We start from the raw sequence: 25,930 nt of genomic DNA, 5'->3' as shown, positions 1-25,930 counted from the left end.
GTTGGCCACGGCCAAGGAGAAGATGCTTTGTGTTTGGCAATGGTCCACAGAGCTAAGTCAGCAAAGCCAGATGATAGGCAGTGAAGCCACCCTTTCCAATAACAGCACTGTGACACACAGATCACTCCTGCTCCAGGTCTCCAAGGGCTTAGTGTGAACTCCATAATCCCTGTTTCCAGTGCACAGGAATGCTGCTTGCAAAGCTAATCATCTGCTAAGGCATCTTCATTAGCCTTAGAGAACTCTGCTTCTGGCCTCCTGCATCCCCACTGGAGGCCCTGGGCCATGTCCTGCTCTCGTGTACTCAGAGAGCAGTGTACACTCTCAGTGTAAATGTGTGTATCCACACCTGAAATCACATGATGGATATTTCACTGCTGTCCAAACATGCTCTTGGAGGCTCAGAAGGTCACCACTCTTTTCACTTCCAAGGTGACAAGCCCACAAGACCTCCAGCTCATCTTGTGGATGTAACACAGTTCCTCCTGCACAGCCCCACCTTTTACCTTCAGCAATCTGCAGAAATCCCTCCTCTCCTGAGCTCAACATGAGGCATTTCAACTACTGAGCCTCAAAATCAGACACAGCACATTTTACCCACACATCCCTGCATGCCACAGACCAAGAAGCAAACACTGAAATACACCTTAATCCTCAATCACAGAAACACCTCCTTCCAGAGCAGCAAATTATTTTATTATAGGAAAAGTCCAACCAGGGACCACACTGAAAGCCCTCACAAGCCATGTGCAAATAACCACACATTAACAGCCAGGCAGGCACTGGAGAAGGGCAGAGCGATATAAGTTTCACATGGAAACAGCAGCTCTGCCCAAGCATGGCCAGCACTGGGCTTTCCATGTGTAATCCTGAGCCCCCCATCCTTCTTCCTGCTCCCCAGCACCTGCCAGGGGGGTCCCTTTATAGTTTACTCTGCTCTGGGGCTGCTCACAGGGCTGTTCATGGGGCAGCTCTCTCTAGTCCAGCCCTGAGAGTCCACACTCCTCTGCACCAATGTGGGAGCATCAAAAGCCTCCACAGGTTTCAACACAGAATCCCACAAGTGTTTTAGCTTGACCAAACCAGATTTTTTCTCAGGAAATGAAGTTTTGATGGACATTTTCCAGCCAGCCAGCTAGTGCCTGCCAGTACTTGCACTGCTTGGGTGTTCCCCAAGGGTCAGGAGCAAACCTGGCACAAGCATAAAGCAGCATCTACCCTGGCTGGGAGGAGACTGGCTGCAAAGCTGGCAGCTCAGCCTTACAAAGCTAGGCCAGACATGGGGTTTCCATACTCCACAGCTCCCAGCCCTGCCAGGTTCTTCACTCGGGATGTAAGAGGGCACGACGGCCTCGGATGAACCCAGCTCTGCCACTGCCACTGGCCTTGGATGTGGGGCTGATTAGAAGGATTAAAAACCAGTTCAGCAGCGGGCAGCAGGAGGGATGTGCTGGCAAGGCCCAGGCTCACCAGCCTGTGGGATGCCATGGGAGATCTTGAAAGGAAAGAAAGATCTGAGCGGGCATCGCTGCCCGGCTCCCTCTCTAACAAGGGACAGGAACAACCCGCAGTTCTCAAAGAGCTCCCAGATGAAAGCAGCTCCATCCCCAGGATCTTGTTATTATTTCACAGATGTTTCTCACATACCTTTTCTTTACTGTTATTTTTCTATAGTTAGTCATTGCTCTAGATAAATGGGGCCTCTGTGGCTGCAGGCAGTGGGTGGAGGAAAGGCAAGGCAGCTCTGGGGGCTGCCTATGGCACTGGCAGGGCCAGACACTGCTGAAACACACAACCACTGCTAAGGATGTCAAAATGTGCCATCAGCAGGTATACCCTGCACAGGACCTCAGTTCACCTCCCCAGCTCCTTCTGCTCCTCACTAGCAGGATGGGCTTTGCAAAGGCTGGTTTCTCTGGGAATTGCTAAGAAATCCCACCATGAAGAGCACTAGCAAAGTGCAAACTGTTGTGACCCAGCCTTTACCTCTGCCTCTGGGCAGGATTGCCATAAGACAATCTGAAATCCAGGCTGAGGAGATCCTGCCTGGTCTGCCCCACATCCAGCAGTAAAAACAAAATCTCCCCCTCCTTGAAAAGGTAGAGCTATTAAAGGGCAGCAGGCAAAGCTCTGTCTTTGCAAAGCAGCCCTGAGTAGGACAGCCTGAGCCAGGGTCACTGGGCAGAGGGACCATGCAGGGATGGGTTGACTTCCTGCTCTAAGCTGGGCATGCAACCTGGCCCTTGGCCTCTCCCAAACCCTGACTGAGCTTTTGCAGGATTAGTGTGATGGCTGAGTGACAAGAGAAGACTGAAAGGGGAAAAGGGAAAGGATTAAAAATAGATTCCAGTTTTGTTTCAAATATTGTAAAATAAAAGGTCGTGCAGCAGCTATTGTGGAACCAAAAAGCACGCTCACATCTCAGGCTGCGAGGCAGCTCAACAGCAGATGTATTTTTCATTAAAAGACTATTTAATATTGCAGGTTCCTGCTGAAGACCTGCTTTCTTGGTTCTGGCTGATTGCCAGGGAGACACTTCTTCCCCTCCCTTGCCTGGAGGAGCAGGGATTTCCTCCCACAGCCCTGAGCAGTCCCTTTTGCACATCTCCTTGCCTTGACGTCCCCAGGAGCATCTCTATCCCCCACCAGCATCCCCAAGCACTCACCCAGCACTGCAAGAGAGTCCCACACCCAGCACACAACCCATGTATCACAGCATCAACCTGGCAAGCAAAGGTAAATAAGAAACAAATTATCAGGCATTTTTAAAAAAGCAAAACAGAGGGCAGGAGCAATCCCAACTGCACAAGCCCAAGGACTTGTGGTAAAGGGAATTCCTTTCCCACTAATGAGAGACATCTTGACTTTGTTTACTCAAACTTTCTCATTTATCACCTTTGCACTGCCTCTGTCAGCCTCATGGCTGTCAGGCCATGATAATGTATGAAAAGCAGTCATTTATCCCTCAACATCTTACTCAGTACAGACACACTGTGCTGTGGGAATGGATTTACCCCACGCCCAGTTCAGCTCCCAGCACAATAAGGCTAATTTAGATGTTTAGCCAAATCCTCCTTTCTCCTCTGTCCTTCTTTTATTTTATTTTAAAGCCAGCAGGTGCTGGGCTCAGCAATTGGAAGTGACAAGCAGCTGCAGGCAGAACACAGAGTGAAAGCTTCTCCTCTCCTGCCTGCTTCTCTGCCTGCGATGTCCCCTTGGGCACCCACCCCAGGTACTGGCACCCTGGGGGGCTGCACTGGAGCACCTGGTCCTGCTTGTGGTATTTTCTGGGCTCTGAAAAGCAGCACAGGAACCACCAACACACGGAGGCATCTTAGCAGTGGGGCTCAACACAGGCAGTGACCTCTCTCAGTCCCCTTGAGCTGGCTTTGGTGTCCCCATGTTTCCCAAACACGCTGTATTTGGTTGGAATCATAGGCAGAGTGCTGGCTCTGCCTCCCACGCAGCTGTTGATTGTGCTGGGCTCTGTTTGTTGGAGATTTGCAAGAGGGGAGGAGGGAGCAGCAGGCAGCTCTGCAAGTGGATACGTGGCTAGATCCTGCCATTTTCAAAAATTAAAGAAATTGCTATTAATTAATTCTTAATTAATTAACAAAGGTTTCAACACTGAGAGATGCAGAATGCAGAGAAGAAAAAAAAAGGCAAAACTCCCTGGCTGCTGGACACATTTCTTCTGGTAGAAAATCTTTTTAGGAGATTAAAAACTTCATGTTCCGATGATTCTGGAGGAGGCACGCAGAGCTGCCCTGAGCCCTGGTGGTGCCACCCCCATGGGTGCTGCCATGGGTGCTGCCCCTATCCTGTCAGCTCCTGGTCCTCCAGCCCAGCGCAGCCCATCCCTCTCACTGGGACGTGTCCTGCGATCAAAGGAGCCGCCCACCAAAGTCCCCAGGGCTTGCGGGCTTGCTGGGAGAGGAAATATCAAACCTGTCTGGAAATCAAACAGCAGAGTCAGAACAGAGGGAAGGAAAGAAGAAAACACAGGAAACGAAACCTAAACTGACACCCTTTGTAATTGAAAACACCCAGTGCAGAGAATCACCGCTCCGGGGACAACACGCTTTCTGCAGAGGAAATCCAAAGTGACTCCGGCCCCGGGGCAGCTTCCCCAGACACCGCCGGCCATCAGAGAGGGCCTGGCATGAGGACTGTCACTGCTCTCAGCTGCAGGTTTCTGGCGACAAGCCCTGAGCATGCAGATGCCACTGTATGTGTGATTAAAATCCTGTGAAGCTCATGCCAGGAGGAGCAGAGAGGCAGCCCATGGGCTCTCCCACCACCAGCAGTGGCAAGGCAAACACCTCCCTGGGGACAAGAGCCTGGCCACTGGAAGAAATCTTCCTCAGGGGTACCCAAAGCTCTGATGGAGCCCAAATCTCGTGTTTCAGCCTTAAGGTGCTGTCCTCTCTGCTACCCAGCTGGCAGCAATGAGCAACGAGCCAGACAAGCCTGCTCAGAGGTTCCAGCGAACCAGCAAAGCACAGAGGAAAACCAGCCAAAAGCCCCTGAGGATGCAGATTCCATGGCTCACTATACCTCATTTGAAGGCATTATATTATCCTGAACTTTAATGAAAGCCATGTAAAATAATAATAATAATAATAATAATAATAATAATAATAATAATAATAATAATAATAATAATAATAATAATAATAGGAGTTCAAATTGAAAATGGGATGCCATTTCTCTGCTCATCTCTGCTGTGATCTCTTGCTGATCTCCAAGTGGAAGCCATACTTTAAAAATATTCATGTGTGCCAGGCACTCTGGAAGCAAGACCTCTGGCAATTTGCCACAATAACCCATACAGGAACTAGAAATCATGGACAACAGAATGCATTTGCAGTCCTACTGGGAAGATCAAGGCAGGTAGAAACAGAGGAAGTGAGGAAGGAAAGACAAGGCACATGCTCAAGTTTCCTACCCCAGTCTGACCAGTTAGGGCAGGCACCTCCAGAGCAGAGCAATGTGATATCCCTGGGGTGCACAGGGCACCAACAGGGACTTCACAAAGGCTTCTCAAGCCCACAAAGGAAAAGCATGGTTGCTCTTACACATGACATGAGACTTCCCACCCTGGCCTCCTCACAACTGGAGGGTTTGCTGCTGGGCTGGACCTGAGCACAAGGAGATGGCTGCAAGCAAAGCATTCACAGCCACTGTCCTCAAGCAGCCCCTGCTGCCCCCACAGCGCCATCCCCAGTGTCCCAGAGCCAGCACCATGGCATGGGCAGGGATGGGAGATGCTCTGCAGGCGGGCAGCCATGGGAGCTGGCACTCATCCTCCCTACCCAGCTCCGTCCCAAGCAAGACAGTGGAATTAAGCACAAGTTATAATTAAGACTGGATGTTTGAAGAGAAACATAATCTCCGTTCCGTGGGATTCGCCGGCACAACAGTAATTAACGTCTCATTAACATTCGCCTAATTAAGCAGTTTATGAAAGTGGATAGATTTGCATACTGCTCCACTTCAGCTTCAGTGCATCCAGTTATATCCAGGCACCAGAATTAACCCTTCCAGGGTATTTCCAACCAAGTTCCCAACCCTGCAAGTCTTGCCAGCCTCTCCCTGTGAGGACACAAGCTGCTGTCGCTGCACATCTCACTGCACAGTGCTACTCAAAACCTGGTAAAACATCTCTCTATCACCTCTTTTCTAGCCAAACACCTCCTCCCTATTACCTCTTTTCCAGACAAACCCATCCTAAACCTCTCCAACTTTCTCCATTGGTTATCTGCTTTTAAATCCCTCAACTGGTTTCAACGTTTTCCCCTAAGTCCTCAACACATTCATAAGGAAGCAAAGAAGATCTGTAAGAGTTTCTGAAGATAGGGAGAAATGTCTCCTAAAACATTTTGTGCTACACTCATTCCCAAATGTTCTTTAATGTTTAAAAACAATGACTTCAAGATTAAAGAGATGCTCCAAATTCTGAACACCAGTTTAAAAGCAGGATGCAACAGGAGCTTCCAAAAGGGTTTTACCATAGGGAATATGTTCCCTCTCTTTGAGAGTCCTCCTGTCATTGAGAGGAAAGGCAAACCAGCAAAAGCAGTGACAACACCCAGATGATGCCCTGTCCCTCTTGGGGACAGCAGGACACCATTCCTGATGGATCCTGGCGCAGCCCATCAAACAAGACACATCACACATGCATCCCCTTGGCAATGAGTCACTTGAACTGCTGGACAGAACATTTTCCACTGCTAATACTGGCCTTCTCTTCTGATGCTGGATTAGTAAAGCTGCTGCATCCATCACACACTTAAACAGACCATGTGCAAACCTGCCTCCCCCTGGGGCAGCTCCTGGGGGGCGAAAAATGAGCTCTCTAGTTAGTGGTTAATGCTTGGAGACCAGATGCAACTTTCCAGCAAATACAGTGGGAAAGAAAAATTCATGACACAGCCTTTCATTGAAAATCAATAAAGCCCAGACCTGTCTGTGATGTACACACTCAATTTATTCCTTGCTCAGCTCATTGCATCTTCACCACCAGCCCTCTCACATCAGTCAGGTCCTTGCTGCAGGACACAGTGTCCCTGCCCACCTCTGGGTCATGGCACTGGTGTCACCAGAGCCACGTTAGTGTGTGGCTGTCACCTCCCTGAGCCTGGCAGTCACAGGCCATGCTCCTGTGGCTGTGATCCAGCCCCACAGCATCCTTCCCCACAAAATGTCTAGGAGTGACAGCCCAGCCGTGTCCAGTGGCAAAGGCAATTCCAGAGTTTCCTTTCATCTCCCAACGGGTTCCTACAGCTACAGCACACACTCTGGATTTGCACTTGGAACACCTCTGTCCTGTGAAAACACATCTTAATTTTCCCCTCTCCCCAGCAGCCAAGAAACCTTCCTGAGAGTGATGATGGAACAAGCCATCCTCCTGAGCCAAGTTAGGACGTCCTCCAGTCCTGCCTGAGTCCTATCCGCAGGAATCCCATCATTTGTCCTGTCCTGCTCCCCCTTCCCCTCTGAGGAGGCTTTGAAATCGATATGAGACACCCAAAATCCCTGCAGACTGAGGTGTTAGCCTCTGCCTTTAACCATTTTTTCTTCCTCCCCAAATCTCCCTGACAATGCAGAAAATAGTCCCAGAAAGGGGTGGGGGGAGGGAGGGTGATGTCCCTGAGCTTTTCCCACCCCCAGCTAGTGGGAGACCTCAAAATTCTGGGGAGATGGAGAAACAGCTGCTCCTTTCTGATGCTGGGGTTGCACCCTACATCGCTCCTGCAGACAGATCCTCACTGGATGCAGGAGAGCAGCTGAGGGATGCAGGCAGGGGAGAGGCAGCACTGTCTCCTCTCCCCTCCCTCTATCTCTGCCTCTCCTCCTGCATGGCTCCCACACTGCCCACCCTCACCCAGAGCCACCAGAGCAGGACCAAAGAGCCGCCCAGACACCGGGGTGAGGGGCTGATGCCAGCCCAGCCCCAGAGCAGCTGCCTTTGGGGCAGGGCTGGCTGTGGCTGGCTGTGAGCAGAGCTGAGGGGATCTGGGGAGGGGTGGGTGTCCTGCTGTGCTGGGGGCTCGAGCCGGGCTCTGCAGCACAGCCTGACCTACTTTCCCTGGCGGTACAGTCACACCAGCCGCAGCAGCAGCGCGGGGTTTCTTTTCTCTCTACCACGTACACACGGCTTCTTCAAAACTGCCGGTGGCATCACAGCAGGGTCGCCTCTGTGCCACCACCTCGAAGCATTAGTTGTCCCCTCCCTCACCTCCAGCCAGTCCTGCTGCCTTTGAATTGGTGCCCTCCTTTCTCTACCCTTACCCAAAAAATTCACGGCACATCTCAGCCAAGAGGAGGATTTATCGATCGTCTTATCTGTGTCTAATCCCAGCCGGAGCACTGCGATAAACGAAGCCGGCTAAATAAAATGCTTTCCTGCAAGGTCTCTGTGTCGAGAGCAGCTGGCTGCTGGCGGGGTGCAAAGTAGGGAGCAGCCCCCAGGGGCCCCAGACCCACCTGTGCAGGGAAGAGCAGCCCATGATGGCAAAGGCCTTGAAAGAAGGAGTAATGTGCTGTGAACGCCCATCCAAAGCTGAGAACAGAGGTGGGGTACAAACCAAACCCCAACTACTCCATCTAATCGATGGTAAGCAGTTTAAATGCTCTTTCACTGCAGTTCAGGGAGCCCTAATTCCAGGCGTGACCTGAATCTCTTTAAAAAGAGAAGGGAGGGGAAGCTGGCAGGCAAGGAGCGGGGAAAGCCAGAAATGCCAGGGATGCTAATTTGTCCCTGTTTCCTCTCTGCAGAACAGCATCTGGGAGAAAAAGCACCTGCTAAAGAGAAGGGATCCCCGTGGAGCAGAGATCCGGAGGCGCGTGCTCGCAGCAATCCCTGTTACCCAGCCTGGACTGGAAAGGCTTGACGCAAGAGCAGGATGACGGATGCTTCTGTCTTTGTGAGAGCAACCTGGGGTGCCAATGAGCACTGACAAAGCAGCAGCCCACCCCAGCACAAAGAGGGAGCAGGGGAGCTCAGCCCAAATGCAGTGTGGCCGTATCCAGGTCAGCTGGTGAGCCTGCTGGGAAGCACGGGCTATAAAAAGCACAGGCAAGATGCTGGGATCATCCTGGAGCAGGGAGGAAGAGGTGAGGATGGCCCTGCCCTCCAAGTCAGCAGTGCCTGGGTGGCAATGGGCTGCAGAGGATGGCACCAGCCACAAAGGACCGTGGGCAAGCACCCTTCTCCCTGGGATTTCCAAAGTAATGGTCCGTGAGACAGCACTGACTAAGAGTTACTGCTGGCTCTCCAGAGGGAGATGGGGTGTGGAGGAAGGGGGACTGAGGTGGCCAACAAGGCAGGGCTGGCAGATGGAGAGATGCAGTTTGGCACCCCCAGCCCTGACCGAGGAGGCGGAGGTGGGATTGCCATCCCCTGCATCCTTCTGTGCTTGTTACACGGTGGTTGTGCTCCTTCAGCAGGGAGATGCCATGGGGAGCACCAGCCTGGGACCCCACTCTGCATGGAAGCACCAGCCTGGGACCCCACTCTGCATGGAAGCAGACATCCTGGGTGCTCTGGAATGGGGACAAATACATTGACCAGAAAAGCCTGTCATCTCAGCCTGTTCCTGGACAAGGCACATGCATGTGGCCAAGAGCTTTCCTCTAGCTCAGCATGGCCCCAAATCTCCTACAGACAGTGGACAGAAGCAGGGCTCGGTACACTGGGCTTTCAGCTCAAGCTGTTCCCACCCTGCTGCTCTCCTGCCACCCAGTGTCATGACATTCCCTCTGTTCTCCCAAGGAGAATCACAAATCTGCCTGCAATCCCTCCTTGGAGGCCTGAGCTTTGCCAGACCCTCTGCCAAGCACCACAGACCAAAGGGTTAATGGGTGATGAGGGGGAAAGGCTGTGATGCCTGTTCCCCACTCCCCATCCCGTGTCCCTCTGCAACAAGACCTGGATGGGCAGCAGTCAGTGCAGCCCTGCCTCCCAGCCCCAATTTCAGTAGAGCCTGGCAGGGCACACAGGGAGCTGTCAGGCCCTATCATGACTCACACAATCATTTCTCCCTTCAAGCCAGGAAAAAAAAAGACATAATAATAAAAAAAAAAATCAGACAAACGTTTGAAAACCTGGAGATAAACAGAGGAGAGAGGAGATGGAAGCAGCTAATGAGGTCCCTGGCCCCAACAAGAGGTGTGAGGAGAGCACAGATGCTCCTTGGCCAGCAGCAATCCCACCCATCAGGCACAAGGAGCACTCGAGGGACAGCCCTGCCTTGCACAGCCCTGGCAGCACCAGCAGGGACCCCTGGGCAGCTCCAGGGAGCCATCCCCAGTCTGGCAGAGCAACCAGCCCTGGGGCAGGACCCCCGGCAGCCCTGGGGCAGTGTCTGCACAGCCACACACAGCACAGGATCTGCACAGCCACACACAGCACAGGGAGGGCACAGCCACACACAGCACACGATCTGCACAGCCACACACAGCACAGGGAGGGCACAGGATCTGCACAGTCACACACAGCACAGGATCTGCACAGCCACACACAGCACACGATCTGCACAGCCACACACAGCACAGGGAGGGCACAGGATCTGCACAGTCACACACAGCACAGGGAGGGCACAGGATCTGCACAGCCACACACAGCACACGATCTGCACAGCCACACACAGCACACGATCTGCACAGCCACACACAGCACAGGGAGGGCACAGGATCTGCACAGTCACACACAGCACAGGATCTGCACAGCCACACACAGCACACAGATGGCAGGATACCCTGGCCCAATGGAAACCTCACCAAGCTGCAGTGAGCAGACTGGGGGCACTCCCAGATTTATTTTTCTCCCCCTGCTCTATGAAACACCCATAAATGCTTGGTCAGGAGGAAGCCAGAACCCCAAGCCTGTTCCCATGCAGACCCCCAGCTTCTCTATGACTTAGCCAACCCCTGCCCTAGGGACTGAAAAAGGAGAAAAGCCGAAAAATCTTGATTCTTATAGCTAAAACCAAATGTGTCACCTCAGTAACAAATTGGCCTGCCTGCCTGGCAGAAATTGCTCTGTTAAAATATATATCCATATTATTCTTTTTGAGCTGCCTTTCCCAAATCTGTTCAAGAATGGGGAGGTTTTCAAGTCCCCATGGACAGCAAGTCTTTCTGCTCCCTTCCCAGCACCCAGCAAGGTAATTATCTGCCAGGAGCCCTGGGCTGTGCCACGGCTGGTTACACTGCTAATTAGCAGAAACAAGCCAGTCCCCTGGGGCACACCAGGTCCATCCCCATCCCTCTCTGCCTTCCTCCTCCTCCTCCTCACCCTGGAGGGCATAGAACCACATCTTGTGTTTAGCACCAGGAGGGCCTTGTACTCCTCCCCTGGGTGCCAGAGTGCTAAGGTACTCCTGCCCACCCGAGGGACAAGGGACAGAAGGACCCCAGGAACACCTATTGCCAAGAAGATGCTCTTGCCATGAGGCTACCAGGCATGTGAGGACACCATGGAGAGCACTACTTCTGCTGGTACCAAGAGACTTACAAAGTGCATAACTTAGAATCTGTTTTAGCCTCTTCTGGAGGGATACCTAGGAAGTGGAGGCTTCCCAAGAAGTCTTCTCTTCCCAAAACGAAAGGAAAAAAGCTCTGATCTTGGAGGCATTTAAATCTCCCCCCAGGACTTCTCTAGGACTTCTCTCCTCACTAGTTTCCCTGTCTCCTCACCAGGCAAAAGTCCCATTTCAATAAGCCGTTGGCTTTGCCAGGAGAAGGGCAGAGCTGCACACTGCCAGAGTTGAGCGCCAGGAGGCAGAAGAGGCACGGGAGGCAGGAAAGGCACGGGAGGCAGAAAAGGCATGGGAGGCAGGAGTGGCACGGGAGGCAGGAGTGGCACAGGAGGGCACAGGAGGCAGGAGTGGCACGGGAGGGCACAGGAGGCAGGAGTGGCACGGGAGGCAGGAGTGGCACGGGAGGGCACAGGAGGCAGGAGCAGCACAGGAGGCAGGAGAGGCACAGGAGGCAGGAGCAGCACGGGAGGCAGGAGAGGCACAGGAGGCAGGAGTGGCACAGGAGGCAGGAGTGGCACAGGAGGCAGGAGCAGCACGGGAGGCAGGAGAGGCACAGGAGGCAGGAGAGGCACAGGAGGCAGCCACGGGCAGCACTGGGAAGATGCCCCTCGTGCACGTGATGCGTCGGGAGGAGCATCCCCCAGTGCCTGGCCCAGCGAGATGGGAGGGAGCAGTCAGAGCCCAGCCACCCTACCAGGATGGCTTCAGGCTGCCAGGATGCCACACCATCATCCTCCTCGCCAGCAGCACCAACAGGAGCTCAATGGAACGTGTAGATGGGCTTGTTCCCCACCCTTGGATCACAGAGCGCACACCGGATCCTGATCTGAGGAACACGGACGGCACCTTGGGCTCTCCAGATTTACACCCATCCCTTCATGATGCTTCAGTGCAAGACATCCGAGGCCCCACACCACCAGAAGCAGGGACCTTGGATCCCAAGGGAGCAGCAACAGCAAGAACTGGGGCTGTTCTCACCATGTAAGCTGAGAACCAGCCCGAAAGCTCCCAACCATCACAGCTGAAGCTACTTTATCCAAAGCTATACCAGCACTCAGAAAGGAACTCCAGATCATCACTCCAGGGGATCCAAGACTCTGCTGGACTGTACACACAGGTTGTTCCCCATCCCTCAGAGTTCCCTGCTTGGGCTGGATATCCCACCCTGCCCCAGGGAGCCTTTGGTAGGGCAGAAATAGTCCTCAGCTAGCCAGTGCAAGCCCGGAGCTCGTGTGTTCCCAACATCAATCCCTGCCCACTGCCTGCTTGTTTCAGCTTCCCCAGGAGATGCAGAAGGGGATGAGGCTGGTCCTGCATACCATGGCTTCCCCACAGAAAGAAATCAGTGGGGCATCTCCTGCTATTAATGGGCAGGATCCCAGGCAGTCCCTTGAAACACCAAAAGTGGATTGAGCACAGGACTCATTCCCATCACCATAAGGAAGACAGGACTACCTCCCCCACTAACCCCCCTTTTACTGCAAGACTCTGGGGCCCCCAAATGTGTGGGGCTCCTCAAAAGCTGCACCACCCCAACTGGACAGGATGAACAGGCACTCACCCGGGCGCTGTTCCTGGGTAATTCAAGCTCCTCTTCCCATTCCCCCCACTCAACCAAGAGCGAGACCAGCTTGCAAGCCAGCACCCGCTGCTCCACGCTCACCTGTGCTCTGCCCCTCCGGAGAGCGGCTTGGAGCTGCTCAGCCTTTGCAACAAACTCCCTTCCGCAGCAAGACATCAGCCTTTGGGTGCTGCCTGCCCCTTCCACGCGCTGGCTGCTCTGCCTGCCTTGGGGATTTTTTTCCTTTTTTCCCTTCCACCCCGTAGCGTTTTGAACGTGCAGATGCCCCAGCTTCTTAAAATTCAGCCTGGGGGCGTGGGAAGTGTTTTGGAACATGCCCAAGCTGTCTGCTCCGTGCGTGCACGCTGCTAAAAACGATCCACCTACTGCCCCCATCTCCTGCACCGCTTGTCAGCGCCGCCGTGCCTTTCCAAAGATAAGCAAGTTTACACACGCAGCCCAGGAGCAAAGCCCCGGGAGCAATCCCATGGGGCAGGGGGGAAATTCTCTGCTCAGGTACCAGGCAAACCTTCCATGTAGCAGTGGACAAGGAGCAGGGTGCAAGGTCTAGTGGAAGGTGTCCTTGCACACACTAGGGAGGTGAAATGAGATCTTTAAGGTCTCTTCCAACACAAAGCACTCCATGATTCTATGATGGACAGCGCTGGGAATGATGCCCTTGAGCCAGCATTACCTCCATCCCCCCACGTCACAGCGAGGATGGAGCACCACTGCTGGCACAGGGAGAATACATGAAAAAAACCAATTTACTTGCTCTTGAAGGATGCAATGGCAAGGGAACACAGCCACCCTCATTACCATGGGAGCAGTGTCATCGGGTGCACTATGAGAACATTTAGGACACCCAGCTCAGCAGCCCTGCCTGACAGCTGAGCATGTGTGCGGTAGCACGGTCCAAGGGAGCGTAACGCATCTCCTCCCCAGCAATCCTCAAGGGCTCTACCAACAAATAATCTAGCTACAGAGATTTGACAAATTAACCTGTAAGACATTGCTGGCAAAGCCCAGCTTGTCTGAGACACCAGCAGGAAGCTCTCAGTGGGGCACCCAACCAGGGTAACGGAGCAAGGCCAGCACACACACTAACTCAGAGCCTGGCTCCAGCCACCAGCATGTTTTAAAAAAAGGGTATATAAACCACTGAGTCTGGGATTTGGTCAGGAGAAATGGGCTGAGCCCTCCTGCCACATGCACAGTGTACAGTGAAGGCTCTAGGTCCCCAAGAGTAAAGGACAGCAGGGCCAGCTCCAGCCAAACAGCCTGGCTCTGGATTCAAACACAAGCTGCTCAAAATCAGTGACAAGGTTGCTTTTTCTTTTGCTTTTAAATCTCTCTGGCAATCTGGCCTTCAAGTGCTCATCAATCCATTCAGGGCCATCTCCCCCCCACCACATCATTGCTCTGCAAATTTGAGTGAAATTGATATTTTCCTATCAGAAACATGAATTTTCAAACACACAGAACATTGGATTTGAAAGCTGACTTTTGTTGGGAAGGTGCTTGTCTCTTTGTTCACAAAAGGACTCATTTTTCCTGGAAAAGGGCCCAGATTTTGAGTGAAAGATCAATAACATGCAGAAAACGGGTCCTTTTATTTAATTTTGCCATGATACTAGAAAGAAAAGAAAGAATCCAATGCTGAGACTGAATGACTTCAAAATATTTTGCATTTGTTTACCCCAGTGCCACGCTGGAGCATCTATTCGGAGGAACTCAGTGGGAAGGATGCAGCCTTTGGGGCTCCCCTAGAGCATCCCTTTATCACCTGCTGGTACCCCACTGGGACAGCAACCCTGGCACTGCTCCAGTCCAACACCAGTCCATTTTTGGGGGTATTATTAGAGATTTAATTGCTGCTTCCTCTGCCCTGCCTTGTCCAAGGAGCTCTCTCACCACAATGTTCAAGGATGACCTTCTGCCTACACTAATTATAAGGAAGGGTGAATCAAACTTAAAATTGCAATTACAGCCACAGTGGGGGGAATAAAGGAAAAAAAAAACTACACCACGAAGACACAGCATTCAAGATGCCGTGCAACAGTCATGACATGCTGCATCCTCCCCATCCATATGGGGGAAAACTAACACTTTAGCAAATTTATGAGGATGTGTGAAAGTGATTATATATTCCTGAAAATATCTCAAGTGGAACGGCCTACCTGGCATATTTTGTTAGTCATGAAACACGCTCCTTCCACCGACTGTAGTTTGTGGCTTTCCATCTGCTTAAATACTTTAAATACTGAAACTTTCTTCTTTTTTTTTTTTTCCCCTAAGCTGAAATAGCACGCCAGCAGCAGAGTGCTGACTCAGGGGCACGGGACGAGGACATGCTCACCACCAGCAAAGGGATGCAGAAGATGCCATGCCACAAAGGGCAGGAGAGCAAAGGATTCACCACGTGGGTGGTAAGTCCTGCTGCCCCTGGCCAAGAAATGCAAGAGGTCAGCTTGTGTTAATTAATTAACTGAATTAATTGAATTAGTGTCCAGCAAGGGAGTACCAAGAAAGAATATTATTTTGGGTCAAGTGTGGACGTGAAAGGGAAAAGGTTAAAAGAAAGAAATGGCACTGGTTGGCCATTTTAATTTCATTTGGCCAAGAAAAAATAGGCAACAGTTGTAAAGGTTACAGGTCACTGCTGCCAAGCCTAGATTTTAGCAAGATGGGGTTTATGGGCACTTGCTCCAGGGCAGTCAGCACCCTGATTCCCCTAGTTCTTGCTTTCATGGGGAGTGATGCCCCTTTTGTCCTGGCAGAGTTGGGGAAAAGGCTCCAAGGCATCAAGGGGATCCAGGGCTGCTTCTCTCCTGCTCTGTAGTTAAGAGTTTCTATTTTACAGCTCTGGCTGGAGTTTCTATGGCCACAGTGGCTGGAAGTGGGGTGGGCCTGCAGGGATGCAGCCAGAGCTCAGCACTGGTGCAGAGAAAACCCAGCCAAGACTCCCAATACCAAAGGAGATGGCCAAAGAGCAGCCACAGCAGCAGAGAAACATCCCCTAAAACCCCATTCCCACCAGGGATGTACCCTTAGATGTGCTTGAGTGTAGTGAGGCCCTGGCACAGAGTACCCAGTGCAGCTGTGGCTGCCCCTGCATCCCTGGCAGTGTCCCAGGCCAGGCTGGACAGGGTTTGGAGCAGCCTGGGATAGTGAAAGGTGTGCCTGGCCATGGCAGGGTGTGGCACTGGATGAGCTTTGAGGCTCCTTCCAACCCAAACTGATTTTATGATTCTACTATTGCATACCCTGGAAAAACTTGGAATATCAACACTGTGATTTATCCACAAAGGGATCATTTTGAGTCATTGAAGCAGTTATCTACTTGTTGCATGAAGCAATAGCAATTGTGCCCCTCAAAGCAACAGTGAACAGCACTCAGGGTGTAACTACAGTGCAACTTCTCTTTGCCTGATTACAGAGAATGATCCAAGAACAGGAGCACCTCGGCCCAATCACCTCCCCCTGGGCGTGCAGGCTGTGCAAGAGAAACCCAGGCACAGACACACATCAGCTGCAGCAGGGACCAGGGGAATATGATGAGCATTTTCCCAAATGGCAGTGCAAAGCTGAATATTAGGTGATTTGTGGCAGATTTCCTCCAAGAGAAAATCCCTCCTACCATGGTGGTAAGGTTTTCACAGCTCATTTGGCTTTTCATTTGCTGAACAGCTTTGAGCTCTTCTCCCTTGCAGGACAAGGCCTCATCATTTGTGTTTTCTAACAGGGTTTTTTTTTTTTCCGCCTAGGAGAAAACCATCTCTCCTTCTGCTCTCTGTGAGCCTAATTCTGCATCTCCAGCTGACATTCAAGGGTTTTGGAGTTACTCTCACTTTTCAGGGGGATAAATAATCTTGGAGGGAAGGGGTTTTTTTTCAAGGTGCAATACCCAGAGAAGGAGTTTCTCCTTCCAAATGCAAATAGCCCCTGAGAGAAATAATCCCATGGGAAATAATCCAGTACAAAGAGGGTTTGTTCTATCTTTTCACAGGGTCTTTCTCGCTAACAATTGATGAGTTCATAGGTACCAATATCCATTAGAGGGTTTATTTTATTTCTTGTTAGAAAATAAAAAAGGCAGAGCCTAAGAAGAGTAAAACCAGCCACAGAGACTGAAGACTGACAGGAGCTGCCTGGCAGACAGTGAGTGAAAATGCTCTGACAAGATGAAATGTTTTTTCTTTCATTGAAATCACTCCCTTTCCGAATGACTAATACACAGCTATCGCACCATGGATATTTCCAGAGTGATGAGATGTTTTTAAAATATCTCACTGTGCCTCAAAATATCTCACTCTGGCTCAATAGATCATCCAAAACACCACCCACGGAAATCATAAATAAATAGATACTATAGTGCTGTAAAAGAGCAGACTGGCCAGGGCCAGGGCAGCATCCTTCATCGGGGAGTTCAATGAGGCCACTGAACCCCTCCCCTCGGCACGTGGCTCCTGCAGCCAGGCTCTGTGGAGGTGGAGACACCGAGCCCTTGCAAAGGGAGCTGGGCACCTCCTACTCTCCCAGCACCTTCACAAAGCTGTCCTGTACAGCTCCTTGATGACACAGATATCTCCTTCAATGAGCAAACTGGATATAAGAGCTACAGTGGACTCCATGGTCCACTCAACCGCCCACATTCAACAGCACAGCGGCCACCAAGAAGGCAGGTGACATTCTCTGGCACATGGGCCACCCCTGGAAATCCATGTGCCCTCTTGGGGACCCCCACTGCCTACACAACAGCTTCAAACCTCAAGCTGCAGGAACCAGAAACACTCCCTCCTACTCCCTGCCCCAAAACACATCACTCCTGTCGGGAAAGGGACACCCACACCCTGGGCACAGCTGGCACTGGGTGATGTGCTGGAGGGGATGACTGCCAGCCCAGCAGCCTCCACAGCCCCTCACCCTGGATGGCAGGGACCAGCCCAGCACAGCACCCACTGCAGAGCCAGGAAAATCCCCTTCTCCTGACAATGGGATTGGACCAAGCCAGGAAGCTCCTGCTCTCCTGACAAAGGGATTGGACCAAGCCAGGAAGCTCCTGCTCTCCTGACAAAGACTCCAAGGGATTGCAAGGACTGAACGGTTGCAAAGCCGCCCCCAAGCAGCTGATTTTTTACACATTTGGATGCACTTGCACCAGACTTGGAGAGGGAAAAAAGCAGCAAAATGGCAAGAAGAAATCAAGGAGCAGGGCTGACTTGCCTTGCATGTGCTCCAACCATTCTGTGTGCAGAGAGGGCTCATGCCAAATCCCCATGCCATTGTCCTCCCTGAAGGGAAGAGACCAGAGTCCCATCCCAGGCTGGGATCCCGGTACAAGGACAACTCTGCTTGGTAGCTGAAGCAAAACTCCCAGAGAGTTGGAGTGCAGACTTATTTTTGAAAGCTCCCTGGATCCTGATGCACACAGCTGAGATCCAGCCCAAGGAGAGCTGTGACTCTCAAAACCTCAGCCCAGCCCAGCCCCAGGTCACTCTGCAGAAGCTGAGTGTCCTTCTTCTCTTCCCTAGGAATCAGGCATCACTCTTTGTTTTGCTGACTGAAAGCAAAGAGAGCAAATCATTCTGAGGAACTGAAAATGGGCTCTTCTGCTTTTCTCAGCAAGATAAGAAAATGGTTCAGATCACCCAGGCTGCGCTATTCCTAAGTTGTTTCCTCATTAGTGGCATTTACTGAAGTACATTTTGAAACTTTGGGTGATGAAGCAGCTTTTCAGAACAGGAGTCAGAATATATCCTTTGGAAACCACAGACAGCCTGATACTTGTAGTCTTCTTTTCAAAAGGGCTGAAGCTACTTGTCCAGCACAGCAGGAACTGGTAGATTCTCTGGGTTCAAGGAAGGAAAACACTTTGCCACAGAAATTGTACATGGAGCATAGGAACCCAGCAGCAATGCAACCTTCACAGAGCTCTGCCAGCTCCTGTCCTTCCTGTCAACCTCTGCTTGGTTTTTCCCTAAATTTTCCCTTCTTCCCACTGGGAACAGGCAGCACTGAGAGGCTGCAGAGAGATGACAGAGATGCTGCAAAGGCAGGAGGGAGAAAGACAAGGCCCTGCATTTCCAATGAAGATAGCTCCAACATCTGTCCTCAGCCACAAATGTATTCACCCGCACAGACACACTCATCGGATGAGGCTCTAAAATATTTACTGCCCAAATATCAATCCTCATAAAGCCAGGCAGCCATTTGGGCTTGGGGAGGGGGAAGGAGACGGGGTGGGTTGTCAATAATGTCATAACCACGGGCAATTTTATGTATCTCTGGAAATGGCCAAGGAACACGCAGCTTGACAGATGTGCAAACGGGTAATGCAGGCTCCCTAGTTATGAGCATGAGGATGTCAAGAGGAAGAGATGAGCAGTAATTCAAAGTATATTGGGCTTAGAGAAGTACATGGGCACCGTAATGAATGTGGGACGGGCACTGCGGTGGAGGGAGGGCTGAAGGAGGATGAGGAGGGAGTGGGACGATGGCCAGAGAATGCAGCCCCTGTAGTGATCAAGAGTGACTGAAAGGACAGGGGACCAGGCTGGGCATTTGGTGGCCTGAGTCACACTGCCATAGGGTGCTATTGCACCAAGGGAGGTGTCAGCCTGTCTGCTGTTGCTAGAAGCTGGACCAACCTTTAGGCTCCTTCTTCCTCCTTCACGGCGGCAGCTCTACACAAACCTCTCCTACCATTGTGCCACCTTTCCTTTCCGTTGCTCTGAAAATCAAAGTTTTAGCCAAATACCTATATTTTTCACCAAAAGTCAAAAAAACCCTCACCAAGGAACCAAATTATGTTTCAAGATTCATCTCAGCAAAACTACAGCTTTTTTTTCCTTCATCTCCAAACTAGAAAACAAACCCGACACCGCAGCAAGGGCTGCCGCCGCCCCCGGCGCCCGCCTGCGAGGCGCAGGCACTGCTCACACCTCTGACTGTGCCTCGCCCGGCATTTCCCCATCCCACCCCGGCGGGTTTTAAAAAGCAGCATCACTCAGACGCGCACTACACCCCCGGCCGCACGCTCCCGCCCCAGAGCCACGAATCGCAGCCGCACGACGCCACGGAGCCTGGCCAGCTTCCAGCCTGGGGGGCTGCAAAGGACGGAAAACCAATGTCACAGGGATGGGATGCTGGGGCACTTCTGCTCAGGTGTTTGGTTTGCTGGAGGAGTGGGGCAGCACGGTGCAAAGAGGACCATTATCTGTCCCAGCTGGCCTCTCTTGGCCAGCCCAGAACAGCACACATGGACATCTCAGCTCCACTCATTTTGCCGTAAGATTCGCCTCCTTCAGCACTTCTGGCAGTAAAATTCCCCCTCTCCCACGTCCTCCAATGCTCTTTGAAGGGACACAGTCATTGGCTGTGGCGGTGGAGCCACACACACCCTTCCTCCCTCTCAGCTCCTGCAGAGTTCATCATTTTTCCACACCCTGGTGCTTTCGGAGCTGGGGGGAATTACTCATGATGGCAAGCAGGCACCCCACACACCAGCAATCACCATAAAGGTGGTTTTTCCTGTGGAAAAATCCATGAATCACTGTAAAAGTCAGTCAGGCTCAAATCAAGCCACACTACTCACCATTGTTTATTAAAAAGAATTAATCACCAATCTTTTTCTTGGCCGGTTTTATGAAATATGACTTATCCCAACCATTCACTACTAAGTTGTTACAATATCCAGCTGCAAACATCCTCTGTGTGTGCTCTGGCAGCCTTCCCCATGGCTCATGGTCAAATGACCAATGACTGGAGAAGCTTGAATCTTGAAGGAATATTTCCTGCAAGTCTCAGGCCCCAGATTTTCACTCTGGAGATACACTGCTGGCAGGCTGCTCCTGTGAATGCACTGCTCAGTGAAAAGTCCCACTGGAGCTGAAGAGCCCTGGAGTGTTGCAGCCCTGGGCAAGGGGTGACACCATGAGGAGGACAGGGCACAGGCAGAGCAGGAGTTCACACACACATACAGAGCACAGGTTCTCTGCCTTCCATAAAAAACACTCTCTGCCACCATCCCAACCAAGCCACATGCAGGCAGGTACCAGGATGGGGAGGCAGGGGCTGCCATCACTCTGCATGGGCACAGCAGCTCTGAGCCAGTGAGACAACCAAGCAGTAACAAATCCTTAATGAAAAAAAATCTCTTTTTCTTTCCAAAAAATATCCTTGTTATAATTTCTTTCTCCTGGTGGCACCCTCCTGTGCACAAGAGCTCGGCCATGACATGGTGTAAGAGCAGGAAACTTCAATGCCCACAGTTGTGAGAGCAGAAAAGAGATAATTGCACTTCTTACAGCAGCACTAACTTATCTTGTAGAAACTTTCCCTGCTAATGAGGCCATTCTGTTCAGACATTCAGCAAGATTTGACAGGGCTGCTGCTGCTGCCAGCCCATCGTGGGTGCAGGCAGAGGGCAGGCAGGGGTGGGAAAAGCAGCCCAGGAAACCACCACCATGGTCCCAACCTCATCACTTTGCAGCTTACTGGAGCTCAGTTTTCCTGACCTGGCTTTAATTTATTTCTCTTTAAAAACAACAAAAAATCTCACTACATCAGCTATTGTCTGCTCTGCCTCCTCTTGCCTTTGGCTACATGCTGGTTTCAAGGCATCTCCTGGCAGAGCTGCACCTGCCATCCAATCCTAGGCCTCTGCAAAGGATTTTCTTTCTGCATCGGTGCCCACACCCGTACAGGTCCCAGGGAGGCCATGGCTGGCACTGCCAGGGGCAGCTGGGGACAAGCTCTGTGTTGATGAGTGCCAGCTGCTGAGCAGGATGCCTGGGCTGCAGCAGCTGGAGGCAGAGGTAGTGATTTGTGTACTCACCTGGAAAGGCAGACATCCTCTCATCCCTTGCAGAGCTGCTGAGAAACCAGCTCCTGGCTTTTTTCCTAGGAGTTTAACATCACAATACTCCAGCTACTATGAGCAGATGCAAAATCCCCTCTCCCTTGAGTGCAGAAAACCCCATAGCAGGAGCAGAGGTGAGACAGCTCTGCAGGACAGCCAGCTTCCAGGAAAAAATGCTTGGAAGGTGGCAGTTGCAGCCAGATGGGATTGCATCTCTTGTTTTGAAGGGAACCATGGGACAGTGCCTGCAGCGTGGCTCTGCTTTGGCACATCCCAGGCTGAGCTGCCAGCGCCAGCCTCGCTCCTCATTGGCATGCCAGGCACATGCCTCCCAGTGGCATGGGGCTGCTCTTCCTGCAATCTGTGTACCCAAGCAGCAGCACCAGGAAGGCTTGGAGAAGTATACTGAGAGTGGAGAAAAGGAGGGAAGGGAGAGAAAACCATAGCTGAGCACAGCACCGCAGCTTAGGCTGTAAAGCCAAGGCTGGCAGTGTTGCTCCAGTTGCCTGCATGACCTTGACAAGCTGCAGGGAGGAAGAGGAAAGCCTCCAGTGGCAGCTCTGTGTGCTAACAGGGATGGGGAAGACAGGCAGGGGACAGAGGGGTGGGTGCCATTTGGGATGTGCCACCCCAGGAACAGAGCACACCAGATGGACCAGGCTGCTTTTACCTCTGTCTCAGCCCCAGAAAGGCAGCTCACAACCCACACCTTCTTTGGACAGCATTTTGTGGGTCTTGGGTTTGTTCCCATGGGAGCACATGTGTAGGAAGAGGTGAACACCTCATGTCACTCCTCTGGGACACAGCACAAGGCAGTAGGAGGGGGAGTAGGCTCTGCCTGTGCTCCCCAGAGGGAAGGGCAGCCAGCCCTGTTCTGCCAGGCAGAAGATGGTACCAACACACAGGCAGGCCCCCAAGACCACAGCGTGTGTATCTTGAGAGCTCAGAATAAATATTTAAAGGTGGAGGGAAAAAAAAAACTGCTTGTCTCTGTGAGCAAGTTCTCTGTCTTTGCTCTGGGATTTGAGACAGAGACAGAAGAATGACAAAGGAGACACAGGTTTCATCAAATCATGGGCACATCAGAAGCGATAGGTTTCAGATGCCAGCTTTGCTGCAAGACAAATTCTCTCCAAGCCAGATGCCTGACAACCCCGACAGCCCTCGGGGACTGCAGGTCTGTGTTCCCTCAGACACAGGGGCTGCAGTGAGCCCACCTTCTTACACCTCTCCACTCTAGCCAGGGATGGGAGCCAGGCTGTTCCCCAAATCCCTTTCCAAGCCAGTAAGAGCTGGTCCTGACCTGTGGGGACATGTGACCCCTCCTTGCCCTGTCCTGAGAGGATGTACAAGGTGATGGGCTTTGCATCACAGTGTTGGACAAATGTTCCCAAATCCCTGTCCCCACAGCAGAGCTCTGCCAGAGGAGCAAACCATGGCTCAGCTTTCTCAATGCCTCACATGAGCAATGGCTGGAGGGAAGGATGGGAGGTGACAGCTCTGCTCAGCTCCCAACAGCCCTGTGCTGGGCCATTGCTCAGAGGCAGTGGCCAGAGCAGGCACAGAGAACGGGATGTTCTGTATCACAAGGCTGTCCTTAGGATGCTTTTATTTCCAGAGAGAGCTCATTAGTTCTGGTTGTGCAGGAGTTCAGGGTTTTTTTCTCCCTGTTACTAAGAGCTGGAAAACTCCACTGAATAACATCTCTGAGCACGGGTGGAACAAAGACAGGGCATGGCAGGGAGAGGAGCAACTAAACCAGAGATAATCAAAGCTATTGCTGCAGCCTCACATCACTTACAATCTCCATCTCCTTTGGATTTCCCAGCTGGACTGGTCTCTGCTTGCTCAGCCCCACTCACCATTGTGCCAGGGCTGCAGGGCTTGGCTCTGCTCGGCTCCAAGGGGGAAGAAGGTGCAGAGGAGAGCTTGAGATAGCAGGGAACTAGGCTCAAGGCAGCCCACTGGATCAGATGGGCTGCCAGGAGCTAAAGGGACTTACAAATTCACTAGCAAGGAGGAAGAGACAGAAGCACTGTCTCTGGCACTGTCACAGGAGGGGTTTAACACAGGCACATCCTACCCAGGGATGCTCCAGCTGTGATGCCTTGCTGCCATCAGTGTGGAGCAGCCGCCTTCTTACCAAGCCCTGGCACTCCTCTCCCATCACCACAGGTTCAGCACATGCTGCAGGAGATGCAGCCAAGAAATCACGTACCAACAGCAGGAGATAAGCTGCCTTCCCAGATATGATCACAGGCCCCATTATCTCCTTAACCCTTATGCATTCACTTATCCATCCCAGATCTATTCCTCCTTATCTAAATTCTCCTCCTGTTCATTCCCATCTCTCACCATGGTTGGTCTCTCCAGAAGCGAGGAGGCAGCAGGAGAGGCTGATGCCCTGGGCAGCCACTCACCACAGCTAATGGGATAGGCTCTGACTGACTGGCCCCAGTGATTGAAAGTTAATAAAATGTTAAAAGCAGCCCTATAAATCACCCATGCAGGAAGTGACCTGGACAGGAGGCCTAACAAGTTAGCAGACGTTTTATTTAAAAACCATTTGTCTGAGAAGTGCAACACAAAGAGTCAAATAACTCTTAGGAAAACAGCAGTGATGGAGCTACTGGGAAGATTAGAGCTGGCTGGATATTTACAGCCTGAGGATGTCAGTCTTCCCAGTGCTAACTGGCCTCTGCTTCCCAGCTGGAGCATCCCAGCTGATCCCAGCTCCAGGTAGGGAGCTCCCAAAGTGAACCAGAACAAGGCAGTTCACAGCTCTGACTTGTACTTTTAGCTCTCTGGGTCCACTGTGACTTTCTCACAGACCTCTCAAAACAGGAGTGTCATGCCCATGTCCATCCTGTGACAAGCTGGTAGCATCCTCATCCTCCTCCAGGCCCAGCTCCTCTGCCCATGTGTGGGATCACACATGGAGAAGCTGCTATTCTCATATGCTACTGCACACAGCTGACATCTCTGTTTGCATGGAGAAACTTGAAGACAAGAGGTCCCAAAAATCTCCAACTCCAAAACCACCCCAGAAACCAGTTTTTGGTTTCTAATCCTGATTTCCACTTCTGTTCCATGAATACTGATTTTGTACCCATTAGGAGGGCAGCTGGGCCACATCAGCCTCAGCCCCTGCTCACTCCCCACAAGCTGAGCTCTACTTCTTTAACTTTAAAAAAACCCTATTGCCAAGTGCAAGAAACAGACAAGGGTGTTCCTGGGAGAGGGACTTGGCCCCCACCCAAATGCTCTGCCCCAGCCATTCCTTACTCTCCCATCACAGGAAGCCTCCAATACCCCAAAGGCCTTTTACAGCTGGGAGGAAAGGTGGCTTGTGCTTGGGAAGCCTCCAGAGCATCGTTAAGAGGAAAATTATACACAATTATCCTCAGGAGGTACATCAGGGGAGCAGAGGCAGTCACAAGGCACCAGTCCCACCCAAGCCTGGCTCCTTGCAGCAGCAGAGCACTTTCTAAAACTATGAGCAAATTCCAATGGGATACAGTCTGCAAGGATCAGGCTTCACCAGCAGCTACCTCATCTTCAAAATCACCTTTTAATTGCAAGAGAAGTTCCTATCCCCAGGCCAGCACCTTTCCTCCCAGCAAGACAAGGGGGAGAGGAGGAGGTAGGAGATGCAACAACACAGCAACAACCTGATTGCACTTGAATTTGCCAAGTGAAATTGGGTTGCCTTTGCTTTTCATGGACATCCTTACCTTGTGAGGGATGCAGAGGCTGGGTGCAGGTGCAGCTGGTTCTCCTGGCCAGTGATGAGCACCTTCCAGGGGGGCAGGGAAGCCTAAGAGTGCTGGGGGGCTGCGGCTGGGAGGCTGCTCCTGCAGTTCTGCGGGCACTGAGGGCAGCTCATGGCTCCAGGGCACAGGGGGCTGTGGGTGGGAAGCACAGAAGGTGTCAGTCAGGAAACACACGGCCTCGAGCACACACCAAGCAAACCCGACCCCACAGAAAGGCTGACTTGAAAGTTAAGAAGGTGAAGAACTTAATATATTGGTATTTTTCTGTATTGCTCTTATTTCCCCACCTCCCCATCATCAAGGAGAGGAAACCAGTGGGATCTGCTTAGATCTGGACAGTAAGCAGATGTGGATACCTGAAGAGGTCCAGCACGACCCAAGGGGCTCCTGCCAGGCACAGGGGGATTCTTGGGAGCAGTTTCCCAGAGGGTGTTATATGCTTCCAGCATCACTAGTGGGGAAGGAGAGAAGGCACAAGCTCACCTGGGCAAGCAGCCCCTGGCCTGTGCTGATGCACACACCCATGAACATGCAAGGGAAGGACCCCCCAGCTCAACAGGCCCAGCCAAAGGGTCTCATAAGACAAGGGGAGCTCTCTCCATTCCTCACAAGTCAAGGGGTTCCACCAGCACCTAGGAAAAGCTAAGAGAAAGCAGGTCCTTGACCTGCCAATCTGTGATCACTCCTC

The 25,930-nt window shown here is 51.9% G+C and overlaps 1 protein-coding gene across 2 annotated transcripts in view; it reads right to left on the bottom strand.

Annotated features, from left to right (window-relative positions):
- The window catches only part of LINGO1 (leucine rich repeat and Ig domain containing 1), a 158,699-nt gene that overhangs the window by 118,893 nt on the left and 13,876 nt on the right, over positions 1 to 25,930 (bottom strand). For both annotated transcript variants that reach the window (XM_066558820.1, XM_066558821.1), the window contains exon 2: positions 25,204 to 25,374. The gene's annotated coding sequence lies outside the window, so the exon portion shown is untranslated. The remainder of the gene's footprint in view (positions 1 to 25,203; positions 25,375 to 25,930) is intronic.

The sequence above is a fragment of the Molothrus aeneus genome, chromosome 13 (genome assembly GCF_037042795.1).
Source record: "Molothrus aeneus isolate 106 chromosome 13, BPBGC_Maene_1.0, whole genome shotgun sequence".
Taxonomy (NCBI): domain Eukaryota; kingdom Metazoa; phylum Chordata; class Aves; order Passeriformes; family Icteridae; genus Molothrus; species Molothrus aeneus.
The sequence above is the reverse complement of the archived record's forward strand: the minus strand, read 5'-3'. Positions and strand labels throughout refer to the sequence as shown.